This window comes from Planococcus citri, chromosome 3 (genome assembly GCF_950023065.1).
Source record: "Planococcus citri chromosome 3, ihPlaCitr1.1, whole genome shotgun sequence".
NCBI lineage: Eukaryota > Metazoa > Arthropoda > Insecta > Hemiptera > Pseudococcidae > Planococcus > Planococcus citri.
In genome coordinates, this window is record NC_088679.1 from 75110596 (window position 1) to 75131347 (window position 20752).

Consider the following 20752-nt stretch of genomic DNA (forward strand, 5'->3'; position numbering starts at 1 on the left):
GCCAATTCTGCATAAAAGTTTGAATAATTGCGTTAGGTGATTTCCATTGTTTTTTTGATGTTGTATGGTAAGTACATGAATTTCCAATGATCTGGGGCTACGGCCATTTCTCGAAGTAATGAAGCAAACAATTCACAACATGGAATAAATAAATAATACCGGGCATCTCGTATCATGCTCATAAGTTTACTTTTACAAAAACAAATTTTCAAACACGAATAACACGATAAAGTCGATAAAAATAAATATTTACTCGCATCATCGTCGCTAACTATTTTCAGAAAAATTACGACACCTACACAAACCGATGATGAATCGATGTCTCGTAGTCTGCGTCAACCATCAACAACGTATTAGATGAAATTGTTGAAATTCATTCGTCGAGAAACTCAACTTCCCAGACGATAAAAAAATATCGAATTTCCAATCGAGGAAAACATTGCGAAAATTCTCACAAATCAACTGAAACGGCCACCAGCGTCAAAAATTACGATCCAAAGTTCAAACTACCGGTTCATTGGCCTTTTAAAAATATCATTATTAGGAACATTAAAAATTCGCAGCAATACGAGTATCTCGCCGATTATTTAAAACATCTCGAGTGTGCTTGATTTCTAGCCCATTAAGCATCATTTGAAACTTTTCTATTTCTTACCACAAGATACCTACACTCGCAACAGAAGAGGAGTAACAATCCAGGCAACTTGAATATTACAAAATTATCGCTTCTTTCATTGCCATAAACCATCGTTAATTAACTGCAGTAGATATCTCAGCCACGCGATATTCGAATCGACATCGACAGCAGAAAGAAAAATGACAACAGGAAGTTTTTCGCCTTGGCTAAAAACTTGCTTCGGTATCATTTAAAATTATAATCTCGAAAGTATTTTTCCACTCGGCGTAACAAGTAAAGTACCAGCTATTCGTATTATAGCTTCTGAAACGAAAAAACCCCAACTTAATGGAGAACCAATACGGTGGCAGGAGGCAGACAGGAGAGTCGAGCTTTCGCCGAGATATTCTTCCAACAACTTTAGAGAATTAGAGGAAGATATGAAAAAAAACACATTTTTTGAAGAAAAAAAAACTTTGACCGTCGTTGCCCCAGAATAATATTCCACTATCGCGAAGAGTTTTTTTTTCTTTCACGAGGCGGATTTATCGCTGGGCGAGATTTTCACGCAACTCTAAGCTCTCTATATAGTCGATTCTTTCTTTATTCTCGACTAAAGTTTTCACAGCTCTTTTCCTTCGTCTCTTCTTCGTGAAACTTGGCGTTATTACGGAGCAAATGCGAGAAAGCTTTTCTCGCGCGCTAAATCGAATTTACACTACACGGTCCAACTTCGGTACGCCAATTTGAATACGCTAACTTGAGCACGAGGGTTGATTGCTCATTTTCAAAAACCAGACGAGCGCTTTGATAGGTACTTGTATGTAGTATAATGTTGGTACGAGAAATGCGACAGGTGCAGGTGAATGTAGAGATTTTATGAATGTATTTATACGAGTACTTACATATCTTTGTGATGCACTTTCAGCTTACACGTTGCAATGGAATGACATTATCGTGTTTATGTAAAAAGTTTGAATGAGGTTCTATAATAGTCCTTGACGCAGTTTCTTTCCGACTTTGTCGTGATTTGAACGGTTTTTTCTTGCGAGCTGTCGAAGTTGTCGAATAAAAAATGAAGTGAAAATGCTGTGTTTTGGCGCACTAGATTTTCCTTTTATGAGACTCACAATAAGAAAGAAATCAACAAAAAAAAAAATGGAAAACTTTTTTAAATAACTTCTGTTTATCTCTGTAAGTATTGTCACAAAATTTTTGAAAACAGTAAAAATTCGCTGATTCGACAATTTTTTTGATTAGAAAGTTGAAATCGATAGGTAACCTAAAGATAGGAATAGGTACGTAAAGACATTTGAGATCCACCCTTAGCTGAGAGTGAGGAGAGAAGGAGGGCCTTGAAATGATCAAAAATTTTGGAGCTCATCACTCAATATTTTGTTGCCAGGTACTCTTTTTATATGCATTTTCTTCTCCACCTGGTGCAAGCGAAACCAGAAAAAATTTGATCAGTTTTTAGTCACTTTTTTTCGATTTTTCGAAATTGGTAACAATGACCAAAAAATTGACTCCTCCTGGCGCAAAACCGATCTAGTAAGATTTGAAAAGTTTGCCTATTTATTTACTCGATTTTCGAAATTGAAGTTCAAGAAAAGTTAAGCAAGAATCCCCCCCTCCTCCTCGAATGAAGAAAAATCAAAAAAATGAGAAATCCAACTAGAAAAAAAAACAACTTTCTTGATCTTCGTGCTCCTTCTCCCACGCCAAAAAAGAAGAGATTATTTAAAAAATGAGTAACATAAGAATGAGCCCCAGTTATTGAAAATAGAGGAAGTGCTGATGTTCAAAATTTTGGGGCATTCGACTTTTTCCCCTCTCCTGGTCGGTTTCAATTCAATACTCTTATATTTCAAACCATTCAAACAATTTTTGAAATTTAGGACACATAATAAGTATGTAACTTCTTTAATGAAAAAAAGTCACATTTTCGGTAGTTTTCCAGCTTTGATTTTATGAAACTCATTGCCCACTATGCCCAGCTTAAATTTTGCCTAAAATTGGCTTAGGAGGCTTATTCCAAATTTAGAGCGCTTCAGATGCATTTTTTTGTGGAAATCATGATCCTTCAAAGTTGAGTAACTTTTTTCTAAGACAGAAAAGTCAAATTTTAAATAATTATTCACAATTTTGATCTATCAAAAAATCAATTCTTCCTTGTAGGGTTGAAAAATGAAAGCTGACCCTGAGAACAGATGGTTTTCAAAGGCTGGACAAAATACCCCAAATCGACAAAAATTCCAACAAAAACATTTTCTATTAAATAAAATAAAGAAACAGTATATTTTTCGATTCATTTGAAACAAGATGACGGTCTACGGAACAATTTCGAGCAGGGAAAACCGTTTTTCAAATCATTTCGAAGGTAGGAAAAATTCTTGAAAATTTTATTCCTCTCAACATCAATTTCAATTTATAAAAAAAACAGTTAGAAACGCCCACAAGAGAACGTTATGAAACAGGACTGTCCCATTTGAACGAAATAAAGCTCGTCCTGAAACCCTCGTGAACAAAATTTCGGGTCCCGAGGTTCATTTTCGAACTCTTGGCTAATTTTTGAAAATTCCAAGATTCTGTTTCAAGGAGAATTTTCAAACTTTTTCGTGAAATATAAATTTTTCTGAGCAAATTGAACCAATACTAATAATTCCTTCGACCCTCACACATCGACCACAGTTAGTTTTAGGCCACTCTGGAGCTTCTAAGGACTCTTCAATTTCCTCCAGAAATTTCGAGTAGCTCGACTGGAGGGGTCAAAAATGATTTTTTGGAAACTACAACTTTGATATGTGCTGATTGGGCATCTTCTCAGCCGTTCAAGCGGTTACAGAGAAATTCCAGAAGTGCCAATTCCAAAAGAAATTCTTCACCGATTCGTAAATCTTCCTTCCCTTCCCAAACACTAAAAGATCAAATCTTCTGAAAAAGAAATCACGGTCCGGAAAGTGAAAACTCCCTCGATTTGTTTGGGAATCGTTTGAAGAATTGTTCAAGTTCATTTTCGGTCTCTCTTCAATGATTTAAAATTTCTGAAAAAATTCAAAAATTCGCTGAAACCCCCAAACAATGGTTGAGTTTGCGTTAGTTCAGAGTCGGGAGATCATAACACAATATTTACTCAAAAATCTGTCGGTTGCACACCTCCTTTGAAAATTTTGTTTTTTATTCTCTCCATAATTTTGGAATTTACAAATTGGTCAAAAAATTCACTTTCGAACTCGCACTCCAGGAATTTCGCAATAACCATCTAAATACGAGTGTAGCCGAGAAATTTGCCCAATAAGCATCAACCAAAATTAGTGAATCTAAAGTCAAGATTTGACCCTTCCGCAGGGCCGTTGAGAGCCGATGCGAGCGCGGGGCAAATATCATGCTGAGTCACATTTCTTATGCTTATTGAGGTTTTTGTGAGTGGGGGGGGGGGGCAGCTGAAAGTTTTTCGACTGATGTGTAAGAAAAATATCGATTTTGCCAATTGATATATAATATTCCTATGACTTGTGGAAATTTTAAATTCACTTTTTGGGTATTAAAATTTTAGGATTTGAATATATTTTTAAGAAGTTTATTTTGAAAAAGAAAAGCGAACAGGCTCGAGCGAATCGAGGGCTAAAGCTTTTGAAAATTTGTATTTCAAGAGGCATAAAAACGATGCATTTTTCATGTGATGATGAAGATTGAGGAACTCACGAGTATTTTTTGGTTATTAAAATTTCAGAACTCGAATGATGTTTTTTTCCCGAATGAAGTTGATTTTTAAAAAAACAAGGGTGAAATCTTTGGAAAATGTATTTCGAGAGGCACAAAAACAATGTTTTCTTGTAACGAGTTTTTGTTTTTGGCTTTGAAACTTGCTTTTTTTCTTAGAAATTTCCATTTTGATGTTGAAAAAGACAAGAAACCGAACCCGGCGAAGCAAGGGCAAAAGCTTTCAAAAATTTGCTATAAAACTTCCCAATTTAAAATTTAGGTCAAGGGTGCAGTTCACTATTTTTATAGCTTTCTGAAAAACAAATCAAATGCGAAAAACACTCTTATGAAGTCTTTTCGGATAAAATCAACAACATTTTCTCTTAGCGACCCCATTATTCGGTAATGTTACAATTTTCGAGAAAAAGCCTATTGAACTCACGTGGGTTTTCATTTACTGTGTTTCAATTGGGGGGGGGGGAGAGGCAAAGACTGTGAAAACTTTCAGATCCATAAATTTGAATTAATCCTCACCTATTCAAGAAGGGTGTAATATCTACATTTTACCAACACAAATAAAGACAATATTTGATCTTGAAAAATTTTTATTCGGTCAATTTCTCATAATAATTGCATCAGTAGTATGTGATTTAAAACATGAATACCACATGTGAACAAAAATCTCATCACAAAAAATCTTTTTGCTTGACACAAGGAAGGCTCCATAAAACATTAGCATTCCTATAACCAGCAACGCTGTAATATTTAATTGGTATATCGTTTGCACTTGTCAATTGCATGAATGCGACTTTGTCCTTTCTTCCTACTTTAACCGTTTTACCCTTAATTTGAACCCAGAATTCGCGCCATTCGTTGGGTGACACCAAAGCTTCTGCCAAATTAAAAACCTTTATTCCTTTATTATCACCTTTAGATGATCGGATGTACGAGCGCGCGGCCGAAAGTTTCTCTTCTGAAGCTGAACCACCTAGTATTATCTCATAAACTGAATGAAAGTTTGCAGTGATCTTGTCTTCTGAAAAAATCAGATTAGCGTCTCGATTGCCTTTCACTTTGAATTTCAGCTCAATTATGCCATTATCTCCTTTACTGATTGGAAAAACATGTTCATATGCATAATCTTTGGTTTTCACAACAGTATTACACTGAAAGAAATGGATATTATTAATTGAAGAGTAAAACGCATCACTTGTAGGTATAGCATCTTGAAGGTATGGCGAAAAATAACAAACAAAATTGTAAAATTATTATTATTATAAATGTATGACGACTTCATACATGATCAATATGATCATACTAAAAAATTGTCCCTCACATGCTCATGTATGGATCATTTGTATGAAATTGCATGTTTTATATCATACATTTTATTCTATAATCTAGAAAAGTGTCTATAATCTGGAAAAATGTCTGAAATTCATTTATCCACATTTGTCTTGCATTCTTAGCACATCTTATGTACTTATACCATTCAGCAAATCATCCCATATATTTTATACTGACAATATTTTTATTAGAAAAATTCATACATTCTCGAATTTTAAGTATGATCATACATGTTCATGTTAAAAAAAATCCCCGCATTTACACATGATCATGGTTACACTAAATCATACTTGATCATACACGATCATATATAACATGTATGATCATGTGGGGGACAATTTTGTAACATGGGCATGTATGGAAACTTCGGTTTATGTATGATCATGTATGCTCGAGTTCATCCACCATACATGATCATGTATGGCCAAGTTTGAACTTTTTTCCCCGGGTATGATCATGATGTATGAAGTCGTCATACATGATCAATTGATCATGTATGGCCAAGTTTGAACTTTTGTCCCCGGGTAGGATGATGATTTTCATATATTTTCCTCAACACATTAAGTACTTATGTAAAAAATCGAAGAGAGAAAATTTAACAACCAAAAAGTATATTCTTTGACCGTCGCTAGCGACGGGTGGATTTGCTAGTTTCTAATAACTAATTGTATGGTTAAAATTGCAATGTAGTATGGTAATTTTGGCAATAGACATGTATGTCATTCTAGGGGGCTCTGCCCCCTTGGCCGTTTCGCGGCCAAACCCCGTACTCGTTTCTCAGGATTCGCTCCCTCCGAACTCGCTCTTGAGGGCTGCGCTCCTATACCCCCTTCGCTCTCCCGTTTCACTTTCAGAACTCGCTTTTTCGAGGTTTGCCCCCAAGTCCCAATCGTTACAACTACTCGTATTACTAAGCAAAATAATTAATTAAACAGAGATATGCTTGGATGAGAAGTACGAGTTGGAATTTTTGTTCACTATTTGATGATAAAGAAAATGTTTAGCAAATGGGGAATTGCCAGGTCCACCAGACTTCGCTTGTCTGTTGTTGTTTTTTTTTTGCATGATTTTTAATTCAGCTCCAAGGTGATACCTATGAATTTTTTCTAGTCCCATCGGCGTATCTCATCTTGTCAGTATATAGGAACCAGGTAGGTACATATTTCTTAATAGATAATAATTTTTTTTTGTGTGACAAATAATTTCAAGTTGGGTTTTGCAGTTTCCTACTAAAATTATTATGCTACAAAAATACACATAATAAACTGGTTCCATAGAGTGGATCTGGTACGAATCATCATAATACACTTGAATCAAACCATCCAAAAAAGTAGCAATTGCTATACCTTTGTAATATCATGTAAAAATGCTTACCTACCATGCTTACATGATAGCATGGTACCTAATACAAACTCCATTGCAGTAAAATAATTGCTATACTGTGTGGTGGAAAAAGATGTAGGTACTAGGTAACAGAACGTTTACCTACCACAAAGTACATATATATATTAGACTAAAATCAATACATTTCAATTTTGTTCACGTTACCAAACAGTATAGTAATTCGTACTAGATCCCTAATGAAGCAGTTTACTATATTCCTTGCACAAATTACCAAACTTCCTTTCAGTGCCTGAAAACATTGATCATCGGATCCTGTATCGCCAGTTTCCAGTCTTTTGCCTGTAGAATTATCAACAAAAAACGAAGATGGTAAGCGCGGGAAAATAATTAATGTTGGTATACTTGACAGGTAACAATATTATGTAGTTGTTCAGGCCGACTTTTTGATAAGATTTTGAATCATTTTGTTTTAATCAAGTCCATATCTTGGAGATTTTTGTAAAAATTTTGAAATTTCAAAAAATCGCGAATCCATTTTTGTTTACAGGAGAAGGAAGACTAAGTAAGTACATCACTGAAAATTTGGAAAGAAAAAATTCAAAAAGTTCAATTTTGAAAATTTGATAGAAACTTTCAGTTGGGCAAGTTCGATACCATCTTGTTATCTACCAATTTCAAAAAATCGTATTCCATCTCCCCTTCCCTATAGAATATAATTTTTTTTTAACACACGGGCCGAATTTTCAAATAAGTCAAGTATAGAAACCCCACCAAAAAACTCCAAATAAGTTCCGCGCTCGTTCCTTTCAATGGACCTGAGCATGATGTTTGTGGAAGGGGTGGGGGTTATATTTCCTCGTAAATTTCGAAAACATCCATCTTACCCGCTTTATCGTCACCACTGACTCCAGACGCTGCATTTGCGATGATTAAAACAACACCAATCGCGTTAATCTGTGAAAGCATTTTGAATAATCAATGTTACAATCGTCACTTTCCTGCACGAGGAGAGGGAGTAAGAAAAAAATTAATAAATTTTTTTTAGTCTCGAAGATAGGTAAATGTTTTTAGAATCTGATCAAGGGCAGAGTCACCGATACTACTTATTTCACAACGTTCATCATGATTCTCTAATTTTTGAAAATACAGCTGGGTAAGTGAAATTTGTGAGACACCACGTGTATTGCAATGCGACAAATGTATAGACTATTTGCTTATCAACTTCGCGTTTGCTCTTCTTTCCATCTATGAATCTTGTTTACCTTGAATTTTAAAAACCACTTAAAATTTCTTTCAAGTTTGACCGAAAATTATTCCAACGTACCTGAACTCACTAAACTCGAGTTCAAACTTTAATGCAACACGTCTGATTGTATACGCAAAACAAAATGTTAATTTTTACAAAGCGTTCATCGTACTTATATATTATCAATCATGATGAATAAATTTTTATTTAGAGACGCCCAGCAACTTAGGCTTTTTTGCGTCTGCTGTTTTTGACACAGATTACAAATATTAATTCATTTTACACAGATGATTACAAATACCTACATTCAACAATATAACAACAAATATAACATGAAAAAATAAATAGGAAATATATAACATGCAAAAGAAAAATAACATTGAAAAAATTTGAGAAAAAGCACTAAGGAAAAAATAATGTGTTTAAATATCATTGAATAAGTTAGACTCTTTTAGAAAAATGAACAATTTCTGGCACAGATTTTCATTATCAGCTTTTAGATGAGCATATTTAAAGTCACTGCCTAGTATATTTTCTACTTTTGATTTGTATAGTATGCATGAGTCCAGTATATGTTGAATGGTTACATCTGTATCACAGGTTGGGCATTTTTTCAGAGATTTTTCTGAGAAGAGTGAGCTGTGTGTGAATGTGGTGTGGCCTATGCGGATTCTAGCTAAAATTACTTCTTCTCTCCTGCTTAAGCGATATGAGGTAACTGGATTTGGTGGTATGATGTTTTTGTACAATTGAGTTTTTTCTTTGATAGCATTCAAGTTGGCAGAATCAATATTGCAGGAGGCAAGCAGTTCTCTAGTGTGATTTCCAAATGGTTTGTAAGTAGAGTACTGGCTTTCAAGGCTTGAATGGAAAATCTTGAAGTAATTCAGATGGTGTGGGTTCATGGCAATCTTGAGATAGTATTTCAGAGCAAGGTAGTTTCTCCTTTCTTGCAGACTGGTGGTGCCTATTTCTGTGATAAGTTTTGAGATGGGGCTTGTGCGGAAAGCACCTACACAGAGACGAAGAGCATGATTTCTGATGGAATTTAGTTTATCTAGGTCTGATTTGGCAGCTGAATTATAGATAATTGATCCGTAGTCAATAATGGACTGGAGGTGGCTTGTATATATTCGTAATAATGCCCATCTGTCTGCACCCCATCTGGTGTGACTGAGTTTTTTTAGAATGTTGATAGCATTGTTTCCTCTCTGTTTAACATAGTTGAGGTGAGTCTTCCAGTTCATACGTTCATCTAGGTAAAGTCCAAGAAATTTGTGAACAGGAGTACTTGTGATTTCAGTATTGTAGATTTGAAGGTTGATACTCTGTATGGGTCCACGTTTGCGATGAAAGTTAATAATGACCGTTTTTTCAGGTGAAAATCTCAGTCCTTTTTCAGTGATCCACCTCTGTAGACGATTTATTGTATCTTGGAGACTTTTTTGAATTATCAATCATGCCATAAACATTGTATCGATTGCTGATTACCCAAACTTTGAAAATTACCCAATTAAATTTCAATAACTGTTGCGTAATAGATCTTTATGGGCTCAGCACTATTTCCTTTCCATTATACCTATTGCTAGGGTATAATAAACCGAACATAAATTAGGCTACAAAAATTATAAATCGATAATTAGCGGATCCTTGAAAATTGATTAAATTTCCATCGTAAAGAAATCTTGTTTCTATGTACTACTTTAAGCAGGTGTCTATTCATTCGAACTTTAGGCAAGGTGCATCGGGGGAAGTCAGAATTCGGGGTAAGTCAGAAAAACTGCTTTAGCTCTTAGAGGCTTATATCTGCCGAAGCGCTACCCAGGGGTAACTTGAGGGTACTACCACTACTTCATCACAACATAAAAATTTTCGCGACCCAGTTTCATTTTACAGGCTTTTGATTGGTTCTTTCTTAGTTGCTGTTTTGAATTTGATTTCAAATTGTAACCAGTATTTTTCAAACTGCTTTTTACCTCAGAAGAAATGGTCAGTAAAAATGATATTATAGGTGAAAGTATTTCTAAAACAATAATGTAAAACCCCAAGTAAGTATTCAAATTTTATTTAATTTTCAATGATTCATTATTTATATCGTTTGTTCTGACTTACCCCCTAAATTAGTGCTATGGGGTAAGTCAGAAAAGTGAACATTGATACCTACTTAATTAGGATTCGACTTCATCAATGTGTAATATGTAGAATTGATATGAGGAAATATGCCTTCATCGCCTTAGCGATGATTAAATTAATCATCACCCTAGCGAGGATTAATAGAATAACTCCCTTAAACTGCAAGTATGGATGTGATAACTCCTACTACATCACTACTCCTACTACTACGTTTTTATGACAATTCAATGTCATTGATATCCGCGGCAAGCGCATCGAACGATGCACCTACGACTATAAATAGAGCAACATGGCCACGAGCCAAACTAGTTGTATTTTTCCAGTAAGTTGCATTTCCAACTGAACTTGATCTCGGATTCGGCGACGCTTAAGCTGGTTCTTGGTCAAAAAGCGTATTTATGTAGATGCGAGCGAATGAGGTCCCCCTAGTGGGACACTCATCCCCTTTTATTCAGGAATTGCCCACTCTGAGTGGTTAAAATGTTTCTCGTTTTCGTGATTAATATAATTGATCGAATTTAATCGCGTTCTACTCTGGGTATTTCTCCGATCCTGCCGGTCATTGGGAATACTTCTCGTCCGAAAAGGTACTTCGTGTAATTCATTTCTGCCGATGGGCCTAGTATTAGTGAGCCCCCCTGAAAGAGGCAGAAAACGTGGACAGTATGTGTGCCTGGTGAGTAAGTCACCATTTATTCCGAAATTGTGTACAGTTTCACAGGGTATGTAATTACCGCCTATTTTCCATTAAAGTATATTAATTATACTCTAATTTATTAACGCGCGTCGTAAAATGGAAAGCCAGAGCTTTTATTTATTATAAAATGACCCTATAGTTGTTTTATACTCTATGACCTTTTGATGTGTATTTTTTAATATTATTTCTGATTAACAATAAACATATTATCACTTCGTGTAAATAGTATGAGTTTTATTGGTGATCGGAGATTATTGCTGTGAAGGGTAGATGGTATGACTGAAACCTCTCCAAGTATTGAGCTATCCTGGGCAAGGTTAATATTCCCTAACTAAGGGAATATTTCTTAACTCAATCACGTAAACAGGAATTCAGATAATTTCCCTCTTATCAAGTTATGCCAGATCTCACTCTATCAGAATGATACGTTTTCGAGGTAGTAGAATCCGAATCTGGAGTTATTTTTTTTATATAGAAATGAGGGGTGAGGCGTGGGGAGGGGAGAATTTCAAATTTTTTCCACATTATTGTGTAATATGTCGATTGATATATGTTTTCGGGGTCGTAGAATCCGAATCTGCAGTTATTTTTTTTGTGGGAGTGGGGGGTGAAGCGTGGGGAGGAGAAAATTTCAATTTTTTCACACATGATTGTGTAATATGTCGAATAATATGTTTTCAAGGTCGTAGAATCCGAATTTAGAGTTATTTTTTTGTAGAAGTGTGGGGTGAGGCATGGGGATGAGTTCAAATCCCCCCCTTAGCCAACAATTTTTTTTAAATTTTTTTCAGTTGTTCTTTTAATTTTAATATTTTTCCAAGCAGATTTTTCACTGAAAATGAAATTCATTCTACTTTTTCTTCTTTTAAAAAATTAATGAATTAACAAGTTTTTATGAAGTGAAATACACGAATGGGGCTTGATAAGTGCTTGCATGCAAATTAGGTTATTTTTTACTGCCAAAATCATAAAAAATAAAAAAAAATGAATTTTGAGTTGATTTTGGCCCTACCCCTCAACTTTGGGGTCGATTTCCTGAAAGTAGATAAAAATAACCAAATCTCTATCCTTAAAGAGGCACTAACTGATCTCACCTCATGGTTCGAAATGAATAAAATGGCCTTGAACTTAAAGAAAACTGTAGTAGTCCCCTTCACCTCTGGCATACAGCACACTTTGGACAATTCTAGAAATTCCCTTTTAACAGAATTCCGGGAAACTGCAAAATTCTTGGGCATTACTGTGGAAACTAACTTGAAGTGGACTAACCATGTAAATAAGCTCTCAAACAAACTATCATCTTACAACTACCTTCTATATCAATTGAAGAAAACAGCATCCATTCCCACACTAAAAGTAGCCCACTATGGATTGTTTTACTCTGATATGTCATATGGACTTGCATTCTGGGGAGGAAACAAAACCCTTCTAGATAGGATATTCCTTATCCAAAAAAGAATTATCAGGACAATGTTTAATTTAGCCCCTACCCAATCCTGTAGACAAACCTTAATTGATGAAAAAATTGTTACAACACCATCCCTATATAGGTATACTACAGGTATCACTAATGATAAAAAAAAATATTATTCAGCCTTCAGTACTGACCCACACCTATAATACTAGAGGGGTAAACTCAATCTTTGCTGATCAAATGAGTACTAAAGTGAACAGGGAAGGAATAGATACTATGGCAGTCAAAATCTTTAATAGTCTCCCTCCACAAATCAGAGATATTCATAACACAAAGCTATTTAAAAAAGCTCTTTATAAATGGCTACTAAAAAGGTCATTTTATGATGTAGATGAGTTCCTAAACTCTAACCCTATTTAATTAGTTATATGTATCCATTACTTTATCTTATTGTTTTGTTTCTATCCATTTCATTTTATTGTATTTTTAATGTTGTAGAGTAGCTCAATAGGCAATACCATGTAATAATATATATTGTAATATGACTAGTAAATGCCGCTTGCGGTCCCTTACAGCAATAAATTATTTGATTTGAGATAGGAAGTTGAGATTTGCGCCATTGGAAAGAGCGTCTTTTTTTTATACATAGGGTGGTTGCGGGTTAGATGCCGGTGAGGTCACCAATCGCTCCCTATCAACTCTTTCTGAAAACTGATTAGCACAGATTATACCTTAAGGTGAACATAGTTTGTGTTAAAGTTTTCATCTGTGACGGTTATTGTTAACCTGGTTTGATACGCGAATGAAAAAATTTATGTAGCTAAAACCAGTGATACTTTTTTCACATAATTTTTGAAACGCATTTTTTCTCCAGAAAAAGTGTTTCAAAACTGCATGTAAGTATCTCACGCATAAGTATATACCTTGAACTAACATACTCAAGCAAATTTACAAAAATTTGTTTCAATTCTGGTATGAAAATTGACCTTGCAATCTGACCCATCATTTCGGGATAGATGCCGGTTTTTGTGAGCGGGATAGATGCCCATAGTAATTAAATGGGAGTGAGGAAGGTGAAATTTTTTTTTGTTAATACTGCGGCAAAAAGTCCAAAAATGATGGTTTTTTAAATATTTTCAACTGGCGTGGTCAATTTTTGGAATTACATTCATTTTTAACACATATTGTCAATTCTCAAAAACACCTTTTTCATTTTTTTATTAATTAAACTTCCATTGTGAATTTTTGATGTTCATTTTATTTATTGTGCATGAAATAAAAGAATCTCATCGAATTCAATCTTCCAGGAGCCTTTTTTGGGGGGGTTTTGGGTAGTAATACAGTCAAATAGGAATTTCACCTGGAATAAATTAGGGGAAAATTTTTTTTTGCGCCAAAATGCTCAGGATGGTGTCGTAAATGACATACTAAAACCCCCCCGAAATCCGCTCGGTGCTTCGCCCCCCAGACCCACATTTGTGCCCCCAAAATCAGTTTTTCGCGATTTTCTCGGCCGCATTGCATTCTAGCGAAAAATATATAGAACATAAAATAATCTACGTCAAATTTCCGATCTAATGATGTATCAACTTTCCTTGTATGTTCAAGGGGGGCGGAACCACAGCCATTCAAAAAAGAGGGGTTTCCTGAAAAATACATAAAGTATATAGGCGCCTAAGGGGGGTGAAATGGTCACCAAAAGCGTTCGAGTTGATATCAGCATGGAAGGTGGGTACGATGGAGAAACTTGCGCGTGAAAAATTTCAGATCCACACCCCCACCCTTTTTTGGGGACCCCCCCTTTCCTGAAATTTCGATAACGCTTTTCTCAGCCCCATGTTGATAGATTTTGAAAAATTTTCTAGAGGTTATGTATATCCTTAGTAGGTATCCCTACAAAAATTTTCAACTCCCTCCCCTCATATTTACCCTTCAAAATAGCGTTTTTTCATTTTTTCATGCTTTTTAACAATAGTGAAAATTGAAGGGACTAAGTGCTCTGGAGAGAGCTAGATGAGGGTAGCAAAAAATCTGACGTCATATTCGTGCTCAGTGGTATCGAATCATATGAAAAGGACACCCTACTCATTAATACTTGGTTATTTTCCTCAAAATTCCCATTTTACCCCAACCCTCCCTATGACACATTTTTACACCATTTTGAGGAGTAAATATGAGGGGAGGGGGTTGAAAATTTTTGTAGGGATACCTACTAAGTATATACATAACCTCTAGAAAATTTTTCAAAATCTATCAACATGGGGCTGAGAAAAGCGTTATCGAAATTTCAGGAAAGGGGGGGTCCCCAAAAAAGGGTGGGGGTGTGGATCTGAAATTTTTCACGCGCAAGTTTCTCCATCGTACCCACCTTCCATGCTGATATCAACTCGAACGCTTTTGGTGACCATTTCACCCCCCTTAGGCGCCTATATACTTTATGTATTTTTCAGGAAACCCCTCTTTTTTGAATGGCTGTGGTTCCGCTCCCCTTGAACATACAAGGAAAGTTGATACATCATTAGATCGGAAATTTGACGTAGATTATTTTATGTTCTATATATTTTTCGCTAAAATGCAATGCGGCCGAGAAAATCGCGAAAAACTGATTTTGGGGGCACAAATGTGGGTCTGGGGGGCGAAGCACCGAACGGATTTCGGGTGGGTTTTAGTATGTCATTTAGGACACCATCCTGAGCATTTTGGTGCAAAAAAAAATTTTCCCCTAATTTATTCCAGGTTGAGTTCTTATATGAGCTAATTTGACTAGATTATAGTGGCATCTATCCCTCACCAAATCGGCATCTAACCCGCACTGGGGGGATAGATGCCAGTAGGTGCGGGTTAGATGCCGGTCAAAAAGTGACCTTGTTTTTTTTTTCAAATTGCAAAAAAACTACTGGATAAAAAAAATTAAGCGTTTAGTATAATATGGAGGAATAATTGCTCTACCGATTCGCGCAAATTTGAAATCATTTCGATGAAAATTATGGCAGTGAGGCTCGAAAAACCGCGACACACCGGCATCTAACCCCCGACTATGGGCATCTAACCCGCAACCACCCTATAATAATCGCTCATCAACTTGAAAACCCTTTTTTTGACCTAAGGTCGATTCTCGTAGAGCACCGTCACATATGTTTTCGAGGTCGTAGAATTCGAATCCGGAGTCATTTTTTGTGGTGAAGGTGGAAGGTGAGCCATACGTTCGTATGGGTGGGGGATTTCAAATTTTGCTTATAAATTATAGTGTAATACGTCGATTGATGTTTTCAAGGTTGTAGAGTTAGAGTTCGAATCTGATGGAGTTGGATGAGGAAAGTAAAAAATTCCAAATTTGGTTTTTAGGTATTTATCTCAATGTTTTCTTATACCACTGATGTTCAAAGTTGACAGTTTTTTATATATGTAAAATCAGAATTCAGAACATGTTTTGGAGAAAAAAAATCCTATACAATCAAGCAATATCATGTGTTCTTTTTTGCAGGGTGATGTCAGATGTGTATTTTGGAGTGGTGTATACTATGTTTTGAGGATTTTTGTTTTGTTTTCTCAGAAGATGATGCTTATTTTCTCTCTTACATGAGTTTTTTAATTTTTTACAAATACATTTTGTACTCTACAATAAATTGTCAGATGAATTCTTTTACTGAAGTTACCACAAAGACATCCAAAATGCCACTATGGAGGAATTAATAGGCAGGAGGGGGAGATTTCTACAAATCGCCATTTTCATACACATCCGTGTTTTCAGCAAAACTCACAAAAGACAAAAATTTCATCGCCAAAATATACCTACATTCAACACATAAACCGGCCAAAAAATAGCTCTGTAAAATGGCTGGAATATGACGAAAGGCGTCACAAAACGACACGAGAAATACACAGAGGGAAAATACGTTCAGCAACTTGTAGCAAGCTAGTAACTTTTAACCGGGTAACTTTTTTCTGTGTGTCTTTCAGTAGGTAACGTTTGTGTCGCGAAACGCGTGTCAAGTCGAGTCGAGTCGAATACGACGAGGGAATTTTTAAAAAACAAAGATAATTTCGCCGGCTCGGCTACGAAGGAATTCTCCATGTTGTACAGGTAGGTAGTTACCAGCTGTTAGCTATGTATGTAGGTAAGGTACAGCCGAAGAAGACGTGAAGAGTATAGCTCTGCTCGTATACGGGTACAGCTTAAATAAATTGGCGAAGTTGTAGGATTTTTCTCGTACCCACGTAGGTATTTGTATTACGTTCGAAAGTTTTTCTCGGGAAATACGCGCGCTTTAGGGAGCAAAGGTGGTCAGAAGGAGGGAAACGGTACACGCACCATAAAGATAAAAACTTTTTCTCGCAGGTACGAACTATACGAGTACAACAAAGTATAAATACGAACAACAGCTTCTAAACTTTTCACCGCGTACTCGTCGTAGATGTTGCGCGAGTACAATTTTGTGTAAATATTTTTACAGTTGATCGAATAATAACGTGAATTTAACGAGGGAACCGGGGAAAAGGTGAAAAACGACGATTGAATCGTCGATGTGCGACGACTACGACTAAAGCGTGTGAAAAATTAAAAAACAACATGAAATCGGTGTACGTATTTGCTTTCATTGAATACTCAGTTTTGGATATGTGTCCTGGCTACATAGGGTTGATGCCCTCCACCCTTCCAAAAAATAGCCCAAAGAGCGATTTTCATCGGTATATACGTACGTAGAATGTAAATAATGACTTGTATACCTAATGTTGATTCGTGATTGTTTAATTTTTTCTCCCTTTTTTTCCCTCGCTCGACTTCAGTCGTCTCGTCTCGTCGATGTAGGTACATGGTACAAGTATGCAAGCTACGTTGTGTGTAGTATTTATCGAAGCAAAACACGTGGTACGGCGCCAGAGGTGATTTTAAAATTGATGTTTACTTTGTATATAAACATTGAACGCTACGTGCGTCGTGTATAACTCTACACCCCTCTCTTCGCCTCGATCTCTTCGAAGTGAACTTTTCAATAAGCTTGAAAGTGGGTCAATATGGAAAGCTGGATGATGAATTGATACGAACGATCCTCTAAATAAAATCGAGAAAATTGATTAGCGATGTGAAATTATAAAAGAGTGGAATAAAATACACTATATTGTATGAAACTTTTGTATGATTTCGATTATACGAATTGAAATAGTAAATAAAAGAAATGAATACTTTCAACGTGAAAGAAACTGAAAAATTAACAATTGCTGAGATGATTTTTCTTCATTTACGAATAGAATAATAAAATTGTTAGGGTGTTCAGGGAGTGGTAGTACAAACTTCGGATTTAGATATAACCGCGTATACGAGTGAAAAAAACGTAAGATACTTAAGTTGCCTATCTTGAAAATGAAAGGGGCAAAATACGTTTTCAAAATCTATGAGCTAAAATTCTATTTTAAACGTGGGGGTCGGTAATACCTTGAAAAATGAACAAAATTATCATGACTTTTTACCCAACTTGCGAATTGAATGAGCTACAATTATTATTTTTAATTTCAAAAAATTGAGATGAAAAGAACAACTGTTGTGGTGATGATAAGAATTAGATATAGGTAATTGACCTTGCGAAAACGCTAAAATATAAAATATAGTTGGCTGCAGGTCGGCTGTCTTAATGATGAGAATTTTGTCTTGTTTAGTTTTTAGTTGTTATGAAGTAGTTGACGAGATAATAAAAGTATTTGTTATTGTTGATATTGATTTGGTATTTGGTCCCGACATTTGGTGACCCTGACGCAAACGATATTTTTTATGAATTTAATATTATTGTTATTCATTTCTTACATCATGCCTGAAACTGCTGCAGAAAATCATGGCTCAGTAGATCAAAATCGTTACTATAACATTCTCATTCCAGATTATAAAGTCAATGCTCCTGGTGGCATTACAACATTGGTAAAGCAGGTAGAAACTCGATTTAAACTGGCGAAAATTGTATCTGAGGAGGATAAATTTGATCATATGGTTGCTTCACTACCACACGAAATTACGAGTCGCGTATTCGATATAATAAACAATCCGCCAACTGTAAGTCCTTATCAGGGTTGAAAACTGTTTGGAACCACCACAGCCATTTGGAACCATCACAACTGCTTTTTTAGGTCAGGTGAAATGGGAACCAGAACCATCAGAACCGTTTCAAAATTTGGAAAAGAGAAGTACCAAATGAACAACCATATGAAAGGACCATTTAGAACCGATTGAGTTTTTTTAAGGAAAGAACAACCAGAACAAGTTTCAAATAAGAAGAACCATCAGAACCCTTTTCATGAATCAGTTCATTTTGGTCCCCTCATCGTTGAAACTTTGTTTTTTTACCAAAGTGAAATAAGAATTTGTGTTTTTCATGCAAAATAAGCAAGGTAAAGGGGAATTTTTTCAAATTTTCAATTTTTTGCCATTGTTTGGACCTGGAACCATTTGGAACCATTTTTTAATTGGTGGAACAACCAGCACCACCAACAAAATATCAAAGGAGGAGTAAAAGGAACCACCAGAACCATTTGAGTTTGAGAAGAACTGAGAACCATTTAGGAAGAACAATGTGAAAGGTACCTTTTGGAACTAGAACAAAACCATTACAAAGCCATGTCTGAGAACCTTTTGGGAACCGAAACCAAGAACCACTAATATTCTAAGGTTCTAAGAACCACCACCATCACAAACAATTTAATTTGAAACAGTTTTCAACCCTGGTCCTTATTGTACTACATTGAAAGATAAAATTATAAAAGAATTCGAGCCAAGCGATGGGGAACGTGTTAAAAAGTTATTGAAAGGTATTTCTCAAGGTGATCATAAACCATCTGAGTATTTTAGAGAAATGAAATCGTTAGCTAAAGATAAAGTAACCGCTGATGTTCTTCAAGAAATGTTTCCAGATCAATTACCGAAATCAGCAGCCGATATTTTGACAGTTTTGTCAACAACTTCTTTACATGAATTAGCTAAAGCAGCGGATAAATTATGTGAACGAGTAAATGGAAATGAGACTGCTGCTGCAGTGTCTTCGAGTAATAATTCTGCTTCTGCACCTGATTTTGCCAATGTGAGGGGTAAAGTTGTTGAAGCTTTAGATTGCTGTTCCTTTAATGGTCCTTCTCGTTATCATGGTCTTGGCTGAGGTAATTTATGTGGTGATGATAAGAATTAGATATAATTGGCCCGGCGAAAACACTAAAACATAAAATATAGTTGGCCGCAGGTTTGCTGTCCTAATGATAAGAATTTTGTCTTGTTTAGTTTTTAGTTGTTATGAAGTAGTTGACGAGATAATAAAAGTATTTGTTATTGTTGATATTGATTTGGTATTTGGTTCCGACAACTGTGAAAATGAATACTTACTGCTTCAAAAAATGAACAAATTTTGTTATGGTCATTTTTTTTCTCGTTCTAAAATTTAAAAAGTTTTTTGAAGCTCAATAATTTCCAATTTGCTACAAATTTCATTAAATTTACTATTTTCGACCTTCGAAAACTTTTTAAATGTTAGAGTAAGAAACAAAAAATGATTCGTAAAAAAATTTGTTTGTTTTCTGAGGAGTAAGTATTCATTTCCACATTTATTTTTTTCATCATAATTTTTTGACTGAAAAATCATTGTAGCCTCTTAAATTTGCAAGTTGGACAAAAAGTTGAAATATGTGATTTTGGTAATTTTTCAACATACTACTGACTTCCACAGTCAATGGCTCTTGGATTTTGAAAAAGTATTTTGCCTCTTCAATTTTGTTGATATGCCACACCTTCACATAGTCCATTTTTTTGTCAAAATTTCAAAAAAATGATCAGTCCTTCAAAATAGAAAAAATCAGGACTACTGTCGTATATGACTACCAAACATTTTCAATGATAAATCATAGGAACTTCTTAGACTGGGTGAGATGTACTGTTTTGGGGTATTTGTTTATTTACATAATGTATCACAAATATTGCTGGTTGTATTTTGCAAAATATCAGGCGTATCAGTTCTGTACCGGTTTTCGTTCTTTTTTTTTTATTTTACGTTTTTAATTTATTTACTTATTGAAATGATGAGGAAGCCATACCCAATGGTAATGTCACCTTCAGGATCTGAATCAGAGGGTGAGGGGTAAGTGGGAATTTCACATGTACCTATACTTATGTCTTCTATTATTATAAGAAGGTAAAACTTTATATAATATCATGTTTCAGTGAAAGAAACAATGTGAATACAGATAGGCCCACTGATCTGCGACCATTGATGACAGATG

The 20752-nt window shown here is 35.4% G+C and overlaps 1 protein-coding gene across 3 annotated transcripts in view; it reads right to left on the minus strand.

Annotated features, from left to right (window-relative positions):
• LOC135839250 (slit homolog 3 protein) overlaps positions 1-20752 on the minus strand; it is a 660297-nt gene that overhangs the window by 142942 nt on the left and 496603 nt on the right. The window lies entirely within an intron of this gene.